The 21727-nt window shown below is 44.3% G+C and overlaps 1 long non-coding RNA gene across 3 annotated transcripts in view; it reads right to left on the bottom strand.

The window, feature by feature from the left end:
- Positions 1–18065, bottom strand: part of LOC148149674 (uncharacterized) — a 41420-nt gene extending 23355 nt beyond the window's left edge. For 2 of the 3 annotated variants that reach the window (XR_015757556.1, XR_015757557.1), the window contains exons 1-2: positions 5834–6023; positions 3872–3986 (exon numbers count right to left, since the gene is read on the bottom strand). This is a non-coding gene — a long non-coding RNA (uncharacterized LOC148149674). Of the gene's footprint in view, positions 1–3871; positions 3987–5833; positions 6024–17954 lie in introns of those variants that run through there. The other variant, XR_015757558.1, reaches the window with a different exon arrangement.
- Positions 18066–21727: the final 3662 nt, after the last annotated feature.

Genomic DNA, 21727 nt, shown 5'->3' with positions numbered 1-21727 from the left:
TTCAAATCCCACCATAGCAGATGATGGAATTTGAATTCAATAAAAATCTGTAATTAAAATTCTAATGTTGACTATGTTGATTGTTAGGAAATATTAATGGCCTGTTAGGTAGGACATCTGCCACCCTAACCTCGTCTGGCCGAGGTGTGACTGCAGACCCACAGCAATGTAGTTGCTCTCTGGGCACTTAGGAGCAAACAACAAATGTTAGCCTGTCCACATCTTGTGAATGAGTAAAGAAATCAAATACACACAAGATGTTAAGCTCCATGATTTTGTAAATATTTCAAGGCTATTAATTGCCGAACCAGATTTTAGTAGATTAAAAACTAAACATAATGTGGAATTCTGTTCCACTCAGTTTTCAATTTGACAGACAGCTTTATTTTGTTCAATATATAATCACTTAGGGACAGGTGGAGGCCATTTTATCCCTTCTGTCTCTTTCAATGAGATCATAATTGATCCAAATTTATTCTATGTTTCCACATTATCTATGTTTCCATAAAATCTGCCAATCTGAATTTAAAAATTAGCAAATAATCTAACATCAAATTATTTTTGCAGAAGTGATATCCAAATTTCAATCACACTTTGTACGTAAATATTTTTCCTAATTTCAGTCCTGAAAAGTCTGGCTCTAACTTTTAAAATCCATAGTCCTCGTTTAGTTTGGGCCAGGTCCTGCAGTGAGATGGAGGGTGTTCAGGTCTATTGGGATGGGTGGGGGAATTTGGATCAGGGTCTGACTGGAAGGGCTGGCCCTTTATTGGACTGAACTCTACTTATGACATATCTGGAAAGAGTTCTCCAGTAATCAGGCACCATTTTTTCCCCAAGCTGCTACAAAATATATGAAGTCCCAATGAGACTATCAAGATTCACAAAATTTGCCTGACTGCTGTTCAGTACAAAAGCAATTCACACCAACTTTTGTCATTATCAGCAAATAATTCTATTTACTGTAACACACAACTTTAATAAATGATAGAGAAAAGAGATGAGAAAGAAACTATTCTACTATTATGCAACTTAAACAATGCCCCATTAAAAACTCCAAATTCTCTCTCTCACACACACACACACACTTATTCATCGCTGAGATAGACAAAAGACAGACGCAGGTCAGACAGCTCCCCAGATGCTCCCTGACCTGCTGCGCTTTTCCAGCACCACACTCTCGACTCTAATCTCCAGCATCAGCAGTCCTCGCTTTCTCCTAGACAAAAGACAGATGGCTTGACACAATTATTGTATGTGGGAAAAGAAACATAGCCAGAAACTCAACTGTGGTCAATTAAACAAATCTGAAATGAAAAATATCTATAGTTTCAATAAGGCTCAGCACTGATTATTCTAAAAACAAATCTGGTACATTTATGTCCTTAAAAGAAGGAAGTCTGCATTCATTACTTGGTGATGTGATTCCAAATTCACAGCAATGAGGTTGTTTCTTAACCACTCACTGAAATGGCCTAGCAGGTTTTATAATTCTATCTGTTCTTTCTAACTTTGCCTTCTACAACAAACGCCTAACACAGAACATAGACAGTACAGCTCTGGAACAGGCCCTTCTGTGCTGATCTTGTTGCCATTCTAAATAATCCCATCTACCCACACATGATCTGTACCCCCCTATTCCCTGCCTGTTTATATGTTTGTCTGAATACTTTTTAAAAGTTATCATATCTGCTTCTACAACCTCCCCTGGCAGTGCATTGCGGCACCTACCAATGTCTACATAGAAAAGTTGCCTTGACATCTGTTTCAAACTTTCCCCTGTCATGGACTAGGCCAGACCACTCAAAACACTCTTAGGCAGGCAGCTCAGACCATAACATTGCAATTTGTATCAGTAAGTGTACAGTGAAAATTATCCGGAGTAAGTTAGCGAGGTTGACTACCAGGTTTAAAAAAGACAGAAATTTATTCACAAAATTACACAATGAAACGCAAAGAGCCCCTACAGAACTCAGTCTATCCAAACTAGACTTAGTTATGCTGTTCCAAATACACGCAACAGTCCCAATAAGCAAACTCCCTTTAAAACCCAAAATAAATGGACCACAGGTTGATGTTGAAGAGCAGAAATATTTATAGAGGGAGTTTCTATACAGCTCACTGTTGAACTCCTCACCAGTTCAAGACCGAACTAAACTGCTCAGCTAGAGAGCTGACCACTCCCCTTTCATTTTTGAGGTCACTACTAAAACATGACCACTTTGGCCTGAAGTCTCATCTGTTTACATATAAATAAAAGGCCTCTCAAAATCCTTTTCATCTCTGTACCAAACCAGACTATTGGACTTCGGCCCAGTTTATTGCCCTTCTGAAAAAAATCAAGGACAGTCTCCTTGAGCCAAGGAACAGCTTTTAGAAAAAGAAAGGGGCTAGCTTTGTGACACCCCCCTTTCACCTTAAACCTATGCTCCATAGTATTTGACATTTCCACCCTGGGAAAAAGACTCCGATTATCCACCCCATTCATGTCTCTCATAATGTTTTAAGCTTCTGTCAGGTTGCCCTTCAGCTTCCAATGCTATCACAAAAACAATCGAGTTTGTCCAACCAATAGCTAAAATAAAACTCCAACACAGATAACATCTTATTAAACCTGTCTAAAGTCTCCACATTGTTTCTACAGTGTGGCAACCAGAACTAAATACAATACTCCAAACATGACTGAAGGACAATCTTATACAGCTGCAATGTGACTTGCCAACTCTGATATTCAATGCCCCAACCAAAGAAGGCTAAACATGCCATATACCTTTTTTATCACCTTATCCACTTGGGTTGCCACTTTCAGATACTTATGGACTCGCACACCAAAATCCCTCTGGATATCAATGCTCCTAAGAGTTCTGCCATTCACTGTATACTTTCTACTTGCATTTGACCTCCCAAAATGCATAATCTCACACTCGTTTGGATTAAACTCCAGCTGCCATTTCTCTGCCCAGTGATCTAACTGATCTAACTGTACCCTTTGACAAATTTCCCTTCTATTCAGAACTCCACCAATTTTCATGACATTTGCAAATTTTTTTTACCTACATTTCCATCCAAATCATGCATATATAGAAATTACAGACAACAGAGATCTTAACACTGATCCTTATGTAACACTGCCAATCACAGACCTCTGGTCAGAAAAACACTCCTCCACAACTATCCTGTCTTCTGCGACCAAGCCACTTTTGTATCCAACTTACCAAATTTTTTTAAATGATCAAAAAAGATAGGGATTCTGTATAAGTTTCATGATTCAGTCCATGCATAACTGTACTCCTGCTGGGGAATCGGCCCTGGGGACAGCAGAACTCAATCGGGATTAGGATTGGCCACTGATCTATCTCTCCTGTACTGTAGAAAATCCAGCAAAGCTGAGCGGGTAGTAAATAGGTACACAATAGGCACTAAAATGACCAGTAAGAGAAGTTACAATCCTCCAACCTTGGCAACATCCTTGTAAATCTTTTCTGAACCCTTCAAGTTTTGCAACATCTTTCCGATAGGAAGGAGACCAGAATTGCACACAATATTCCAACAGTGGCCTAACCAATGTCCTGTACAGCTGCAACATGACCTCCCAACTCCTGGACTGTCAGGTTTAAATGCTGGCTTCATGAAAAAATAGGGGATTTGGGATAATAATCCCGGTAAGAAGTACATGGATTTGGGAGTTAGTAAGATTACCATTCCTAGAAATTGTAAAGTACTTTTCATTAGCAATAAATAATTATTCCTCCTTTACTTAAAACTAATGGTGTCATGAGTCTTTGTTATAAATATAGCTCAGAGAGCAGGTTAATTGAGAGGAATTATTGCGATAACTTTACAAAACTTCCATCACATGTTGCGGACTCACAGTTCTCCATTTCATCTTTGTGGTGAATTCAGTGGCAGTGATACAAGATAATCTGATGGCTCTCCATCTCCCGCTCAAAAGTAATGTGGGATGGGCTTCATTTGCTGCCTGTAAACTGTGAACAAGTGATAAAGGGAAATTAGCATTCTCTCATGTTTATGGTAAAGGGAAGTAAAAGGCACACAGCGTCGTGGTCATTCAAGGTGTCATTCCTGTCAGCTGTGGCTCCCCATTTGCACTATGTTCTTTGAGTTAAAAGGTCCTAGAAACATGACTCACAACAGAGTCATGAGCCCAAGATCCAGGTTGACATTCTAATATAGTAATGCTACAGTGCTTGAGGTTCTGTCTTTGGGATGAGATCAAGGCCCTCTCAGATGGGTGCAAATGCTGCTATAACACAATTTGAAGAGTAACAAGGGAATTATACTTCAATGGCGTAAGTGAGGAGTGCAGATGCTGGAGACTTGTAGAGGGAGGAAGAGAGCTTCTTCCTTGTAGAGGGAGGAAGAGAGCTTCTTCCTTCGACACCCTCCTTCGACTGACTGAACTGGTCCTCACCCTGAACAACTTCTCTTTCCAATCCTCCCACTTCCTCCAAACCAAAGGAGTAGCCATGGGCACCCGCATGGGCCCCAGCTATGCCTGCCTCTTCGTAGGATATGTGGAACAGTCCATCTTCCGCAGCTACACTGGCACCACCCCCCACCTTTTCCTCCGCTACATCAATGACTGTATCGGCGCTGCCTCGTGCTCCCACGAGGAGGTTGAACAGTTCATCCACTTTACTAACACCTTCCACCCCGACCTCAAATTCACCTGGACTGTCTCAGACTCCTCCCTCCCCTTCCTAGACCTTTCCATTTCTATCTCGGGCGACCGAATCAACACGGACATTTACTATAAACCGACCGACTCCCACAGCTACCTAGACTACAACTCCTCCCGCCCTGCCACCTGTAAAAACGCCATCCCATATTCCCAATTCCTTCGTCTCCGCCGCATCTGCTCCCAGGAGGACCAGTTCCAATACCGTACAACCCAGATGGCCTCCTTCTTCAAAGACCGCAATTTCCCCCCAGACGTGATCGACGATGCCCTCCACCGCATCTCCTCCACTTCATGCTTCTCCGCCCTTGAGCCCCGCCCCTCCAACTGCCACCAGGACAGAACCCCACTGGTCCTCACCTACCACCCCACCAAACTCCATATACAGCGTATCATCCGCCGTCATTTCCGCCACCTCCAAACGGACCCCACCACCAAGGATATATTTCCCTCCCCTCCCCTATCAGCATTCCAAAAAGACCACTCCCTCCATGACTCCCTTGTCAGATCCACACTCCCCACCAACCCAACCTCCACTCCCGGCACCTTCCCCTGCAACCGCAAGAAATGCAAAACTTGCGCCCACACCTCCCCCCTTACTTCCCTCCAAGGCCCCAAGGGATACTTCCATATCCACCACAAATTCACCTGCACCTCCACACACATCATTTATTGCATCCGCTGCACCCGATGTAGCCTCCTCTATATTGGGGAGACAGGCCGCCTACTTGCGGAACGTTTCAGAGAACACCTCTGGGACACCCGGACCAACCAACCCAACCACCCCGTGGCTCAACACTTCAACTCCCCCTCCCACTCCACCAAGGACATGCAGGTCCTTGGACTCCTCCATTGCCAGACCATAGCAACACAACGGTTGGAGGAAGAGCGCCTCATCTTCCGCCTAGGAACCCTCCAACCACAAGGGATGAACTCAGATTTCTCCAGTTTCCTCATTTCCCCTCCCCCCACCTTGTCTGAGTCAAATCCCTCGAACTCAGCACCACCTTCCTAACCTGCAATCTTCTTCCTGACCTCTCCGCGCCCACCCCCACTCCGGCCTATCACCCTCACCTTGACCTCCTTTCACCTATCACATTTCCAACGCCCCTCCCCCAAGTCCCTCCTCCCTACCTTTTATCTTAGCCTGCTGGACACACTTTCCTCATTCCTGAAGAAGGGCTCATGCCCGAAACGTCGATTCTCCTGCTCCTTGGATGCTGCCTGACCTTCTGCGCTTTTCCAGCAACACATTTTCAGTAATTGTACTTCAATGTCATGTTCATGCCCTTACCGCATCATTAGGACAGACTGCCTGAGAACAATTGCAGGGCTGTAACAGGAATTTTGCTGTCCAGAAAAATTGGCCGATGTGTTTCACATGTATTGTCAGCAATGATTAAACTTTGTGAGTACGTTGCTGGCTGTTACATAAGCCAGGTATACAATAGTTGGGAAAACGCAAACAGGAAATGCTGAAACAAAAAGCTGGACAGCCAGACTGAAAGATAAGCAAGTATTTCCATAACGTTGTTACTTGGGAATACAAAGGGGATTGGAGAGGGAGGAAATTAACAGATAGGAGAATGCATAAATTCTAAAAGGGGGCTTTCATAATAGGATGTTAGACCTAACAATGCATCTTTGAAGTGCAGTCACTCATATGCTATGGAATTGCAGTAACCAATTTGCAGACAGCATATTCCCAAAATCAGAAATGAGTTAAGTATAAGTTACTGATATTTGTTGCATGATAAAAAGTAAGCATTCCCCCACTTCAATGATAAAGAGCTTTTTCTCACAGACACCTGATCAGGAAGGGAAATGGACCAGAGGCAGGTATATGGAGTTAGGCTACAGATGTCATCAGATGTTGGACAGGCTTGAAGGGCAACTCCTGTTTTTACATTACTCAGACAGGGTCCCAGTTTACCAACCCACTGGGAAACAACAGCACGTCCAGCACTCCTGGAACATCACATACGTGTCAGCATAAAATTGACATGCCTGAAGCTCAATCTGAAACCACAATCTTTTGATTTTGAGGCAAATATTAAATCATGACTGACTGCAAGATATCAAACATGCCTGCTCAAAGGGATGTGAATTTGATGCTGATGCACTTTGATGAATGAGAGGAGGGTCCCATCCTAGTGTTCTGACTGACAATCTTCCCTCAACTACATTAATAACCTCTCCAAATTAACCAGTTATAAACACATGGAGAGAAGGTGAGGACTGTAGATGCTGGAGATTAGAGTCCAAAATGTTTTTGCTGGAAAAGCACAGCTGGTCAGGCAGCATCCGAGAAGCAGGAGAGTTGACGTTTTGGGCATAAGTCTTCATCAGGAATGTTGGGGGAGAAAGGGGGCTGAGAGATAAATAGGAGGTGGGGAATGGGCTGGGGAAGGTAGCTGGGAAAGCAATAGGTAGATGGAGGTGGGGAGTAATGGGAGTAATGGGAGTAATGGGAGTTATGTACAGACCTCCTAACAGTGGTCAGGACCAGAGGCGCAACATGTACCGGGAAATAGAAAAAGCATGTCAGAAAGACAAGGTCACGGTGATCATGGGGGACTTCAATATGCGGGTGGACTGGGTAAATAATGTTGCCAGTGGATCCAAAGAAATGGAATTCTTGGAAGGCTTACAGGATGGCTTTTTGGAACAGCATGTCATGGAGCCCACAAGGGAGCAGGCTATTTTGGACCTAGTGCTATACAATGAACCAGACTTTATAAAAGATCTTAAAGTAAGGGAACACTTAGGAAGCAGCGATCATTATATGGTAGAGTTCAGTCTGCAGTTTGAAAGAGAGAAGGCAAAATCGGATGTAATGGTGTTACAGTTAAACAAAGGTAATTATGAGGGCATGAGAGAGGAACTGATGAAAATTGACTGGAAGCAGAGCCTAGCAGGGAAGACAGTAGAGCAAAAATGGCAGGAGTTTGTGGGTATAATTGAGGACACAGTACAGAGGTTCATCCCCAAGAAAAGAAAGATTATCCGCAGAGGGATTAGACAGCCATGGCTGACAAAGGAAATCAGGAAATGTATCAAAGAAAAAGAGAGATCCTATAAAGTGGCCAAGAGCACTGGGAAATCAGAAGATTGGGAAGGCTACAAAAACAAACAGAGGATAACAATGAGAGAAATAAGGAAGGAGAGGATCAAATATGAAGGTAGGCTAGCCAGTAATATTAGAAATGATAGGAAAAGTTTCTTTTAATACATTAGAAACAAACGACAGGCAAAAGTAGACATTGGGCCACTTCAAACTGATGCTGGAAGTCTAGTGATGGGAGATAAGGAAATAGCTGGAGAATTTAATAAGTACTTTGTGTCAGTCTTCACAGTGAAAGACATGAGTAGTAATGAGTAGTATCCCAACAATTAAAGGGAGTCAGGAGGCTGAGTTGAGTATGGCTGCCATTTCAAAAGAGATAGTGCTAGAAAAGCTAAAAGGTCTTAAAATTGACAAATCTCCTGGCCCCGATGGGCTACATCCTAGAGTTCTGAGGGAGGTGGCTGAGGAAATAGCGGAGGTGTTGGTTGAGATCTTTCAAAAGTCACTGGAGTCAGGGAAAGTCCTGGATGATTGGAAGACCACTGTTGTAACCCCATTGTTCAAGAAAGGATCAAGACAAAAGATGGAAAATTATAGGCCAATTAGCCTAACCTCGGTTGTTGGTAAAATTCTAGAATTCATCGTTAAGGATGAGGTTTCTAAATTCTTTGAAGAGCATGGTCGGATTAGAACAAGTCAAAATGGATTTAATAAGGGGAGGTCGTGCCTGACAAACCTGTTGGAATTCTTTGAAGAGGTGACAAGTAGGTTAGACCAGGGAAACCCAGTGGATGTGGTCTATCTAGACTTCCAAAAGGCCTTTGATAAGGTGCCACACGGGAGGCTGCTGAGTAAGGTGAGGGCCCATGGTGTTCGAGGTGAGCTACTGGCATGGATTGAGGATTGGCTGTCTGACAGAAGGCAGAGAGTTGGGATAAAAGGTTCTTTTTCGGAATGGCAGCCGGTGACGAGCGGTGTCCCGCAGGGTTCAGTGTTGGGGCCGCAGCTGTTCACGTTATATATTAATGATCTGGATGAAGAGACTGGGGGCATTCTAGTGAAGTTTGCCGATGATATGAAGTTAGGTGGACAGGCAGGTAGTACTGAGGAAGTGGGGAGGCTGCAGAAGGATCTAGACAGTTTGGGAGAGTGGTCCAGGAAATGGCTGATGAAGTTCAATGTGAGCAAATGCGAGGTCTTGCACTTTGAAAAAAAGAATACAAGCATGGACTACTTTCTAAACGGTGAGAAAATTCATAAAGCCAAAGTACAAAGGGATCTGGGAGTGCTAGTCAAGGATTCTCTAAAGGTAAACATGCAGGTTGAACCCATGATTAAGAAAGCAATGTTATCATTTATCTCAAGTGGGTTGGAATATAAAAGCAGCTATGTGCTACTGAGACTTTATAAAGCTCTGGTTAGGCTCCGTTTGGAGTACTATGTCCAGTTTTGGGCCCCACACCTCAGGAAGGACATACTGGCACTGGAGCGTGTCCAGCGGAGATTCACATGGATGATCCCTGGAATGGTAGGTCTAACATACGAGGAACAGCTGAGGATCCTGGGATTTTATTCATTGGAGTTTAGAAGGTTAAGGGGAGACCTAATAGAAACTTACAAGATAATACGTGCCTTGGAAAGGGTGGACGCTAGGAAATTGTTTCCATTAGGTGGGGAGACTAGGACCCGTGGGCACAGTCTTAAAATTAGAGGGGGTCAATTCAGAACAGAAATGCGGAGACATTTCTTCAGCCAGAGAGTGGTGGGCCTGTGGAATTCATTGCCGCAGAGCGCAGTGGAGGCTGGGACACTAAATGTCTTCAAGACAGAGATTGATAAATTCTTGATGTCACAAGGAATTAAGGGCTACGGGGAGAATGCAGGTAAGTGGAGTTGAAACGCCCATCAGCCATGATTAAATGGCGGAATGAATTCAATGGGCTGAATGGCCTTACTTCCACTCCTATGTCTTATGGTGTTATGGTCTTATGATGGTGATAGGTCAGAGGGGAGGGTGGAGCAGATAGATGGGAAGAAAGATGACAAATAGGAAAATTCAAGATAGCAGTGCTGAGTTGGAGGGTTGTATCTGGAATGATGAGGGGCAGGGGAAATGGGGAAACTGGTGAAATCGATATTGATACCGATGGTTGGAGGGTCCCAAGATGGAAGGTGAAGCATTCTTCCTCCAGAGATCAGGTGGCTTGAATTTGGCAGTGGAGGAGGCCCAGGATTTGCAAGTCCTTAGCGTTTGGGAGGGGGAGTTAAAGTGGTTGGCCACAGGATGGTGGGGCTGTTTAGTGCTTGCGTCTCAGAGATAGTCCCTGAAACTTTCCACAAGTTGGCATCCTGCCTCCCTGATGAAGAGGAGACCACATCGAGAGCAACGGACACAGGAGATGAGGTGTTTGGATATACAGGAAAATCTCTGCTGGATGTGGAAGGATCCCTTGTGGCCTTGGGCAGAGGTGAGGGGGGAGGTGTGGGCACAGGTTTTACATTCTTATGGTGGTGAGGGAAGCTACCAAGAATGAAAGGTGGATTGGTGGGGAATGTGAAGCTAATGAGGGAGTCGCGGAGCGAGTGGTCTCTGTGGAATGCTGGTAGGGATGGGGAGGGAAATATATCTCTGGTTGTAGGTGGCGGAAATGGTGGAGAATAGTGCATTGCATCTGGAGATCAGTGGGGTGGAATGTCAGGACGATGAAGTTTTTATCCTTGTTTTGGTTGGAGGGGCGTGGTTCAAGGGTGGACATGCAGGAAGTGGAGGAGATGAGTTGGAGGGCATTGTGACCACATAAGAGGGGATATTGAGTCCCTTGAAATAGGAGGCCATCTGGGATGTCCTGGAGTGGAATTGCTCCTTCTGGGAGCAGATATGGTGGAGGCAGAGGAATTGTGAGTAAGGAATAGTATTTTTACAGGAGGAGGAGTGGCGAGGTGTAGTCCAGGTAGCTGTAAGAGTCGATGGGTTTGAAGTAGATGTCTGTATAGAGTCAGTCACTGGAGATGGAGATGGAGAGGTCCAAGAAAGGGAAGAGGTGTCTGAGATGGTCCAAGTGAACTTGAGGTCAGGGTAGAAGGCGTTCGTGAAATTGATGAACTGTTCAACCTCTGCGTGGGAGAATGAGGTGGCACTGATACAGCCATCAAAATGCAGCGGAGGAAAAGATGTGGAATGATGCCAGTGTAGCTGCAGAAAATGGAGTATTCTACGTACCCAATGATGAAGCAGGCATAGCTGGGGCCTATGCGGGTGCGCATGGCTACCCCTTTGATCTGAAGGAAGTGGGAGGACTTGAAGGAGAAATAGTTGAGGATGAGGACCAGTTCATCCAATGGAATGCGTCTGTCAGTGGAGGGGTACAAGTTGGATCGGCAGGAGAGGAAGAAATGGAGGGCTTGGAGGCCTTTGCCATGGCAGATGGACATGTATTGGGACTGGATGTCCATGGTGAAGATGAGGCATTGGGGACTGGGGAAACAAAAGTTATGGAGGAGGTGGAGGGTGTGGGTGGTGTCCCGAATGGGTGTGGGCAGTTCCTGGATCAAGGGGGGACAGGATGGTGTCAAGATATGAGGAGATAGGTTTGGTGGTCAGGAGCAGGAGATGCTGATGGCTCGACTGGTGCAGTCAGGTTTGTGAAGCTTGGTTGTGGATGGTCTGGGAGATGATAGTTTGGTGATGGGAGTTGCAGTCGTGGTTGAGGGGGCGTCAGCAGGTGGTAAGTTAGCGCCTGGCTTCTGTGGTGTTGTGGTCAGTGTGCCAAACTACTATTGTGCACACACTTCCCCCCACCCAACAACCCTTGTCCGGTGGTTTAATGGTGAGGTTGGGATTGGAGCAGAGGGAGTGGAGGGCTGTGCTTTGTGAGGGTGAGGTTGGAGTGGGTGAGAGGGATGGGCAGGTTGAGGCGGTCAATGTCATGGCAACAGTTAGACATGATATAGTGTTATATAAAACGCAAGCTACTTCTTCCTTCTTGTTCAGGAGTGGATGGTTTTTTAATCGTCTATTTGCTCTAATTTCCTCTGTTTTGCTCTGCTGCAATCTACGTAGAGACAGGTAACTTCAAGAGTTGAAAGAATGACATTACAACTTCTTACATTTTTGTTGTAACAAATGACTAAAATATCACCATTAATTTAACATTGTTGAATTAAAATTCTTTTAATTTTCCCAGAATCATAGACACATAGAGCTGGACAACATGGAAACAGACCCTTAACTCCAACTCGTCTACGCCGAATAGATATCCTAAATAGGTTTAGTCCCGTTTAGCAGCATTTGACCCATATCCCTTTAAGCCCTTCCTATTCACATACCCATCCAGATGTCTTTTAAACGTCGCAACTGTATCAGCCCCCACCACTTCCTCTGGTATTTCATTCCATGCATGCACCATCCTCTGCAGGAAAATGTTGCCCCTGAGGTCCCTATTAAATCTTACTCCTTTCATTTTAAACCTATGCCTTCTATTTTTGGACTCCCCCCTTCCTGGGGAAAAGAAATTGGTGAATCACCCTATCGATGCCCCTCATGATTTTACAAACCATTATAAGGTCACCCCTCAGCTCCGATACTTCAAATAAAGTAGTCCCAGCCTATTCAACCTCTCCCTACAGCTCAAACTCTCCAACCCTGGCAACATCCTTGTAAATAGTTGTTGAACCCACTCAAGTTTCACAACAATCTTTCCTATTCTAGGGAGACCAGAATTGCAGTATTCCAAAAGTCGCCTAATCAATGTCCTGTACAGCCCCAACATGATCACCCAATTCTATACTCAATGCTCTGACCGGTAAAGGTAAGCATACCAAATGCCTTCTTCATTATCCTGTCAATCTGGGACTTTCAAGGCTCTATGAACCTGCACTACAAGGTCTCTTTGTTCAGCAACACTCCCCAGGACCTTATCATTAAGTATATAGTTCCTGCCCGGTTTGGCTTTTGAAAATGCAACATCTCAAATTAAACTCCATCTGTTCCTCCTCAGCCAATTGGCCAATCCGATCAATATTCCATTGTACTCTGAGGTAACCTTCTTCGCTGTCCACTACACCACCAACTTTGGTGTCATCTGCAAACTCACTAACCATACCTCCTATATTCACATTCAAATCATTTATATAAATGATGAAAAACAGTGGACCTGGCATCAATCCTTGTGGCACACTGCTGGTCACAGGCCTCCAGTCTGAAAAGCAACCATCCACCACCAGCTTCTGTCTTCTGTCTTCAAACCAGGTCTTTGCCAAATGGCTATGTCTCCCTGTATTCCATGAGATCTAACCTTGCTAACCAATTACCCATCGGGAACCTCGTCAAACGCCTTACTAAAGTCTATATAGATCACGTCCACCACTCTGCTCTCATCGATCCTCTTTATTACTTATTCAAAAAACTCAATCAATTTTGTGAGACATGATTTCCCATACACATCTTGACTATCCCTAATCAGTCCTTGCCCTTCCAAATACATGTAAATTCTGACCCTCAGGATTCTTTCCAACAACTTGCCAGTGGTTATTTCAGGCTCACTGAGCTATAATTCTCTGGCTTTTCCTCGGCAAAAGTGAGAACTGTTGATGCTGGGAACCAAAGTTTAGATTAGAGTGGTGCTGGAAAAGCACAGCAGGTCAGGCAGCATCCGAGGAGCAGGAAAATCGAAGTTTCGGGCAACAGCCCTTCATCAGGAATGGAGGCAGGGAGCCTCCAGGGTGGAGAGGTAAGGGTGGGGGGGGCTGGGGAGAATGTAGCAAAAAGTACAATAGATGAATGGGGGTGGGGATGGAGGTGATAGGTCAGAGAGGAGGGTGGAGCGCATAGGTGGGAAGGGAGATAGGCAGGTAGGACAGGTCATGAGGACAGTGCTGAGCTGGAAGGTTGGAACTGGGGTAAGGTGCGGGGAGGGGAAATGAGGGAACTGGTTAAGTTTCTGGCTTTTCCTTACTACCTTACTTAAATAATGGCCCCACGTTAGCCAACCCCTAATCTTTCAGCACCTTACCTGTAGTTATCGATGATACAAATATTTCAGCAAGAGGCCCAGCAATCCTTAGCTGGAATTCCCTCGCTTCTTGTCGAGTTCTAGGGTACACTTGATCAGGTCCCGGGGATTTAGTCAGCTTTATACATTTTAGGACATCAAGTAGGACAGCCAGCACCTCCTCCCCTGTAATATGGTCGATTTTCAAGATGCTGCTATTTATTTCCCCATTCTATCTATCTTCCATGTCCTTCTTCACAGTAAACACTGATGCAAAATACTCAATTCGTATCTCACCCATCTCCTATGGTGGCACATATAGGTGAATTTGCTAATCTTTAAGCGGTCCTATCTCTCCCTTGTTGCTCTTTTGTCCTTCATGCTTTAGTAGAGTCCCTTTGGATTGTCCTTAACCCTATTTGCCAAAGTTTTCTCACGTCCCCTTTTTGCCCTCCTGATTTTCCACTTAAGTATACTCCTACTGCCTTTATAAGCTTCGAAGGATTCACTCAATCCCTGCTGTCTATGCCTGACATCTGCTTCATTTTTTTCTTGACCAAACCCTCGATTTCTCTACAATTCATCCAGTGTTCCCTATATCTGCCAGCCTTTCCCTTCACCCTGATAGCAACATACTGTCTCTGGAATCTCATTATCTTATTTTTGAAAGCTTCCCATTTTTCAAGTCTCCCTTTATCTGCGAATATCTGCCCCCAATCAGCTTTTGAAAGTTCTTGTCTAATGCTGCCACAATTGGTTTCCTCCAATATTAGATCCGATCTATACTTTTCCATCACTATTTTAAAACTATTACATTTATGGTCACTGGCCCCAAAGTGCCTCCTCACTGACACCTCAGTCACTTGCCCAACCTTTTTCCCAAGAGTAGGTCAAGTTTAGCACCTTGGTAAAAGCAATGACTGCAGATGCTGGAAACCAGATTTTGGATTAGTGGTGCTGGAAGAGCACAGCAGTTCAGGCAGCATCCGAGGAGCAGCAAAATCGACATTTCGGGCAAAAGCCCTTAATCAGGAATAAAGGCAGAGAGCCTGAAGCGTGGAGAGATAAGCTAGAGGAGGGTGGGGGTGGGAAGAAACTAGCATAGAGTACAATAGGTAAGTGGGCGAGGGGATGAAGTGATAGGTCAGGAAGGAGGGTGGAGTGGATAGGTGGAAAGGAAGATAGGCAGATAGGACAAGTCATGGGGACAGTGCTGAGCTGGAAGTTTGGAACTAGGGTGAGGTGGGGGAAGGGGAAATGAGGAAACTGTTGAAGTCCACATTGATGCCCTGGGGTTGCACTTCTCTAGTTGGTACATCTACACACTGAATCACAAAATTATCTTGTACACACTTAACAAATTTCTCTCCATTCAGACTGTTAACACTATGACAGACCCAGTCTATGTTTGGAAAGTTAAAATGCCCCACCATAACCACTATGTTGTGCCAAACCATGACACCAAATTAAACTAATCCCTTAGGCCTGCCCTTGGTTCATATCCCTCCAATCCTTGCATATTCATGTGCTGATCTAAAAGTCCCTTAATCACCTCTATCGTATATGCCTCCACCATCACCACTGGCAGCACATTCCAGACCCCTTACATTCTCTGTATAAAAACTTGCCCCTCACATCTCCTTTGAACTTTTCCCCTCTCACCTTCATTACATGCTCCCCACTTTTGGACATTTCAACTCTGGGAAGAAGATTCTGACCATCGACCCTATCTATGCATCTCATAATTTTATAGACTTCTATCAAGTCTCCCCTCAGCCTCTGCAGTTCCAGAGAAAACAACCTGAGTTTTTCTAGCCTCACCTTATAGTTCATACCCTCTAATCCCAGTAGCATCCTGGTAAACCTCCTCTGCACCCTCTCCAAAGGCTCCACACTCTTCCTGTAATGTAGCGACTAGAACTGAACACAATACTCTAAGTGTGGCCTAACCAAAGTTTTATAAAGCTGCAACATGACATCTTGACTCCCGTATGCAATTCCTTGACCAATGAAGACAAGCATGCCATATATCTTCTTTACCACCCTACCTACTCGTGTGACCATTTTCAGGGAACTATGGATTTGAACACCAATGCTGTTCAGGGTCCTGTCATTAACTGTATACTTTTTCTTAACATTTGATGTTCCAAAGTGCAGCACCTCACACTTAACTGGATTAAACTCCATGTGCCATTTCTCTGCCCATATCTGTAACTAATCTGCATCCCGTTGGATCTTTTGACAACCTTCACAATATCCACAACTCAGCTGATCTTTGTATCATCTGCAAACTCATAAACCCACCCATTCCCACTTTCATCCAAGTCATTTATAAATGTCATAACCAGCAGCAGTCCCAGTACGGATCACTGCAGAATACCACAAGTCACAGACTTCTGGCCAAAAAAATACCCTTTCGCCACTACCCTCTGCCTTCTATGGGTGAGCCAATTCTGAATTCACGTCACCATGGATCCCATGTTAATCTTCTGGATGATTCTACCATGAGGGGATCTTGTCGAACATAAATATTCTGTAAGTTTCAAAGAGATCTCCCCTCATCCTCCTAAACTCCATCAAGTACTGACCCAGAGTCCTCAACAGCAACTTAAATGACATGCCTTTCATTCCCAGAATCATTCTTGTAAACTCCTTCTGGAGCACCTCCAAGGCCAACACATTCTTTCTCAACCATAGGACCCAAAACTGACACAATATTGCAAATGCAGTTTGACCAGAACTTTACACAGCTTCAACAGTACATCCCTGCTCTTGTATTTTAGATTCTATGTCCCCTTACTCCCAAAAGAAGAAACACACAAACAATACAACAGTCTCTGCATAAATTATGCTTCTTTGAAAAGGAAAAGGGCAAAAGGGGAGGAAAGACCCCAGTGAGCCAAGGCTCTGAAAATAAAAGATAGAAATTGATAACATCCCATGGTTTCCCATATACATATGCATCCACTGACAGCTGTAGACTGTTGGTAGCAATTTAGTTCTGGTTACAATCTACCTGGATTTGATTCTTTGGAAAGTGTTTGGAGTCCAGTTTTTCAGCTTTTACAAGGTAGCCAAGCATACTGATATTTGTAAATGTGTACTGAGGAATGTGTACTGAGAATACTGAGGTGGCATGGTAGATAAGAGGTTAGCACTGCTGTTTCACAGCGTCAGGGACCCCAATTTGATTCCAAAATTGGGTGACTGCCTGTGTGGAGTTTTCACATTCTCCCCGTGTCTGCGTGGGTTTCCTCCAGGTGCTCTGGTTTCCTTCCTAAAATCCAAAGATGTGTAGATTCAGCAGATCGGCCATGTTAAATTGCCTTGTTATCCAGGGATGTACAGACTACATGGTTTAGCCATGGGAAAAGCAGGGTGAGGAGGGGGAATGAGTCTGGGTGGGATGCTCTTCAGAGGGTTGGTGTGGACTCGATGGGCTGAATGGCCTGCTTTCATACTGTCAGGAATGTATAATTCTATGAGAAGACTTTGAGGAGAGAGACTTGAAGCACATTGTGGCATCCTCTTCACTGACTCTTTGATCTGTAAAATAGAAAATTGCAGAAAGATTTGGGAGGCAACTATTAGCCTATTGCAGATATCCCATAACCTGTTGAGAACCAGATTTTCCAAACATTAAGGGCTATGGACCAAAACCACCTTTTTTCTTTCTCTGGAAAGAGCAGGTGGCTTAAGGACATCTTAAGCTGTTGACTTTGTTCATTCATTAGACCATTTTCAATTTGGAAAATATCCAAACATAGTCTTGGATCAAGGCAGAAGTGTCAATGAGCTTTCACTTCAAGACCAAGTCTCTTTTATTTTGCAAATAAATGGACAGAAAGACCAACAGCTTACAACCCGGTAATTTTCAACACATCACCTTTTCAACAATTTTCAACAGATCATCTTTGGGACAGAGTCTTCGTTGATGATACACAGGATGTTGCCAATATTTCCAAGTGTAAATATCTTGTATCTTTGTCCCAATCAAAAATCTAAACCCCTTCTAACAGATTGCAAAACAGGTCACATGATACACTTCATTTCTCCTTTAAATTTATGGATACAATTCTAGAGCACAATAATGTTACAAATCTCATAACTGCAACAGCCCACACACTGCCAAAACAGCAATGTAACTTTTAGAAGTAACAAATTGCCAAATGGAGATGGAAACTGTTCTAAATCCTACCTTGTACACGTATTCCCAGCCTGAAATGCTTGTCATAATATTTTTGTATTCAGTGGAAAGTGTCACACAGAAAGGGCAGTCACTGATTCCATGATTGTCTGGATCTAAAACCTGCTGTAGTAAGTAGAATGTTTCTGCAGCACAGTGATATTGCTCATTCCGACAGCAAAAACAATTCTGATTACTGCTTGAAGCTGTGTCTGCTGTGTAAAGTTAAAAATATGCCTGCACATTTCCTCTCTCAATGCCTTTTTTCTATACATCAATGTCAGGAAATATGTACAACACAATGCATATTATAAGCTGGAGTCTCATTGTCTAGAATTACGGGTCATATTTTAAGAGTAAGACGTCCTCCTTTCAAGATTGAAGAGTGTGGTGCTGGAAAAGCACAGCAAGTCAGACAGCATCCAAGGAGCAGGAGAATCGACGTTTTGGGCATAAGCCCTTCATCAGGAATCACCTTCGACTCTGATCTCCAGGATCCGCAGTCCTCACTTTCTCCTAGTCTCCCTTTCAAGACAGATTCATAGAGTCATTGAATCATAGAGATGTACAGCACGGAAACAGACCCCTTAGTCTAACTTGTCCATATATTAGATATCCTAATCTAATACAGTCCCACTTGCCAGCACTTAGCCCATATCACTGTAAACTCTTTCTATTTATATAACCATCCAAACGTCTTTTAAAAGTTGTAATTGTACCAGCCTCCACCACTTCCTTTGGCAGCTCATTCCATATACATACTACCCTCTGTGTGAAAAAGTTGCCCCTTAGGTCCCTTTTATATCTTTCCCCTCTCACCCTAAACCTATGCCCTCTAGTTCTGGACTCCCCCACCCAAGGGAAAAGACCTTATTTATTTACCTTATCCATGCCTCTCATGATTTTGTAAACCTCTATAAGGTCACCCCTCAGCCTCTGACTGTCTGGGGAAAACAGCCCCAGCCTGTTCAGCATCTCTCTATAGCTCAAATCCTCCAACCCTGGCAACATCCTTGTGCGTCTTTTCTTAACCCTTTCAAGTTTCACAACATCCTTCCGATAGGTAGGAGACCAAAATTCCTCACAATATTCCAAAAGTGGTCTAACCAATGTCCTGTATAGCCTCAGCATGACCTCCCAACTCCTATACTCAATGCTCTGATCAATACAAGCAAGCATACCAAATGACTTCTTCACTATCTTATCTACCTGTGACTCTACTTTCAAGAAACTCTGAACCTGCACTCCAAGGAAGAGGACTAAGTTTGTTTTCTCTCTCAGACAGTTGTAAATCAATTGAATTCTCTACCACAGACCAAACATCAGCCATGTCCTTATCAGCAGCAGAATGGGCTGGAAGGAATGAAGACTTGGACTGGCTCGGACACCTCCCTCCACTTCTTGGAACTCTCCATCTCGACCAATCACGGACATCTACTACAAACTCACCGACTCACACAGCTACCTGGTCTATACCTACTCCCATCCTGCCTCCTATCAGAATGCCATCCTTTATTCCCAACGCCTCCGCCTCTGTTGCATCTGTTCCCAAGATGATCGATTCCACTATAGAAAATCCCAGATAGCCTCCTTCTTCATAGACTGCAATTTCCCTTCCCACATTGTCGACGATGCCCTCCAGCGCATCTCCTCCATTTCCTGTGCCCCTGCCCTTGAACCCCACCCCTCCCAACACAACAAGGACAGAATCCTCACCAACCTCCACCAACCTCCGTCCACATTGTATCATCCTCCGCCAGTTCTGCTGCCTACAAACAGACCCCACCATGAAGGTTGTATTTTTCTTCCTACCCCATCAGCGTTTCGGAGAGACCACTCTCTCCGTGACTCCCTTGTCAGACCCACGCCCCGACCAGACCACACCCCACTACTGGCACCTTCCCCTGCCACCACGGGAAGATGTAAAACCTGTGCCCAAACTTCTCCCCTTCCCTCCATCCAAGGCCTCAAAGAATCCTTCCATATCTGACAGAAATGTACCTGTACCACCACCATTGTCATTTACTGTAAGAATAAATGGGTGGTTATGGTAGGGGATTTTAACTTTCCAAACATTGACTGGGACTGCCATAGTGTTTAGATGGAGAGGAATTTGTTAAGTGTGCACAAGAAAATTTTCTGATTCAGTATGTGGATGTACCTACCAGAGAAGGTGCAAAACTTGACCTACTCTTGGGAAATAAGGCAGGGCAGGTGACTGAGGTGTCAGTGCGGGAGCACTTTGGGACCAGCGACCATAATTCCATTAGATTTAAAATAGTGGTGTAAAAGGATAGACCAGATCGAAAAGTTGAAGTTCTAAATTGGAGAAAGGCCAATTTTGACGGTATTAGACAAGAGCTTTCAAAAGCTGATTGTGGGCAGATGTTCGCAGGTGAAGGCACGGCTGGAAAATGGGAAGCCTTCAGAAATGAGATTACAAGAATCCAGAGAAAGTATATTCCTGTTAGGGTGAAAGGAAAGGCGGGTAGGTGTAGGGAATGCTGGAAGACTGAAAAAATTGAGGCTTTGGTTAAGAAAAGGAATGAAGCATATGTAAGGTACAGACAGGATAGATCGAGTGAATCCATAGAAGAGTATAAAGGAAGTAGGAGTATACTTAAGAGGGAAATCAGGAGGGCCAAAAGGGGACATGAGATAGCATTGGGAAATAGAATTAAGGAGAATCCAAAGATTTTTTTACAAATACATTAAGGACAAAAGTATAACTAGGGAGAGGATAGGGCACCTCAAATATTAGCAAGGCGGCCTTTGTGCGGAGCTGCAGAAAATGGGGTAGATACTAAACGAGTATTTTGCATCAGTATTTACTGTGGAAAAGGATATGGAAGATATAGACTGTAGGAAAATAGATGATGACACCTTGCAAAATGTCCATATTACAGAGGAGGAAGTGCTGGATGTCTTAAAATGGGTAAAGGTGGATAAATGTTGAAAAATGTGGTGCTGGAAAAGCGCAGCAGGCCAGGCAGCATCCGAGGAGCAGGAGAATCGATGTTTCGGCATAAGCCCTTCTTCAGGAAGGCTTATGCCCGAAATGTCGATTCTCCTGCTCCTCGGATGCTGCCTGGCCTGCTGTGCTTTTCCAGCACCACACTTTTCAATTCTGGTCTCCAGCATCTGCAGTCCTTACTTTCTCCTCAAAGGTGGATAAATCCCAAGGACCTGATCAGGTGTACTCTAGAACTCTGTAGGAAGCTAGAGAAGTGATTGCTGGGGAACTATAGACCAGTGAGCCTGATGTCAAGTGGTGGGCAACTTGTTGGAAGGAGTCCTGAGGGACAGGGTGTACATGTATTTGGAAAGGCAAGGACTGATTAGGGATAGTCAACATGACTTTGTGCATGGGAAGTCATGTCTCACAAATTTGATTGAGTATTTTGAAGAAGTAACAAAGAGGATTGATGAGGACAGAGCGGTAGGTGTGATCTACATGGACTCAGTAAGGTGTTCGACAAGGTTCCCCATGGGACACTGGTTAGCAAGGTTAGATCTCATGGAATACAGGGAGAACTAACCATTTGGATACAGAACTGGCTCAAAGGTAGAGACAGAGGGTAGTGGTGGAGGGTTGTTTTTCAGACGGGAGACCTGTGACCAGTGGAATGCTACAAGGATTGGTGTTGGGTCCTCTACATTTTGTCATTTACATAAATGATTTGGATGTGAGCGTAAGAGGTACAGTTAGTAAGTTTGCAGATAGAGTAAATAGGCAAAGTTTTTTCCCTGGGGTCAGGGAATCCAGAACTAGAGGGCATAGGTTT

This window comes from Chiloscyllium plagiosum, unplaced genomic scaffold (genome assembly GCF_037043375.1).
Source record: "Chiloscyllium plagiosum isolate Xiang-an unplaced genomic scaffold, Cpla_swu_hap1 HiC_scaffold_7, whole genome shotgun sequence".
Taxonomy (NCBI): domain Eukaryota; kingdom Metazoa; phylum Chordata; class Chondrichthyes; order Orectolobiformes; family Hemiscylliidae; genus Chiloscyllium; species Chiloscyllium plagiosum.
Note: the sequence above shows the minus strand (reverse complement) of the source record. Positions and strands in the feature narration are given on the sequence as shown.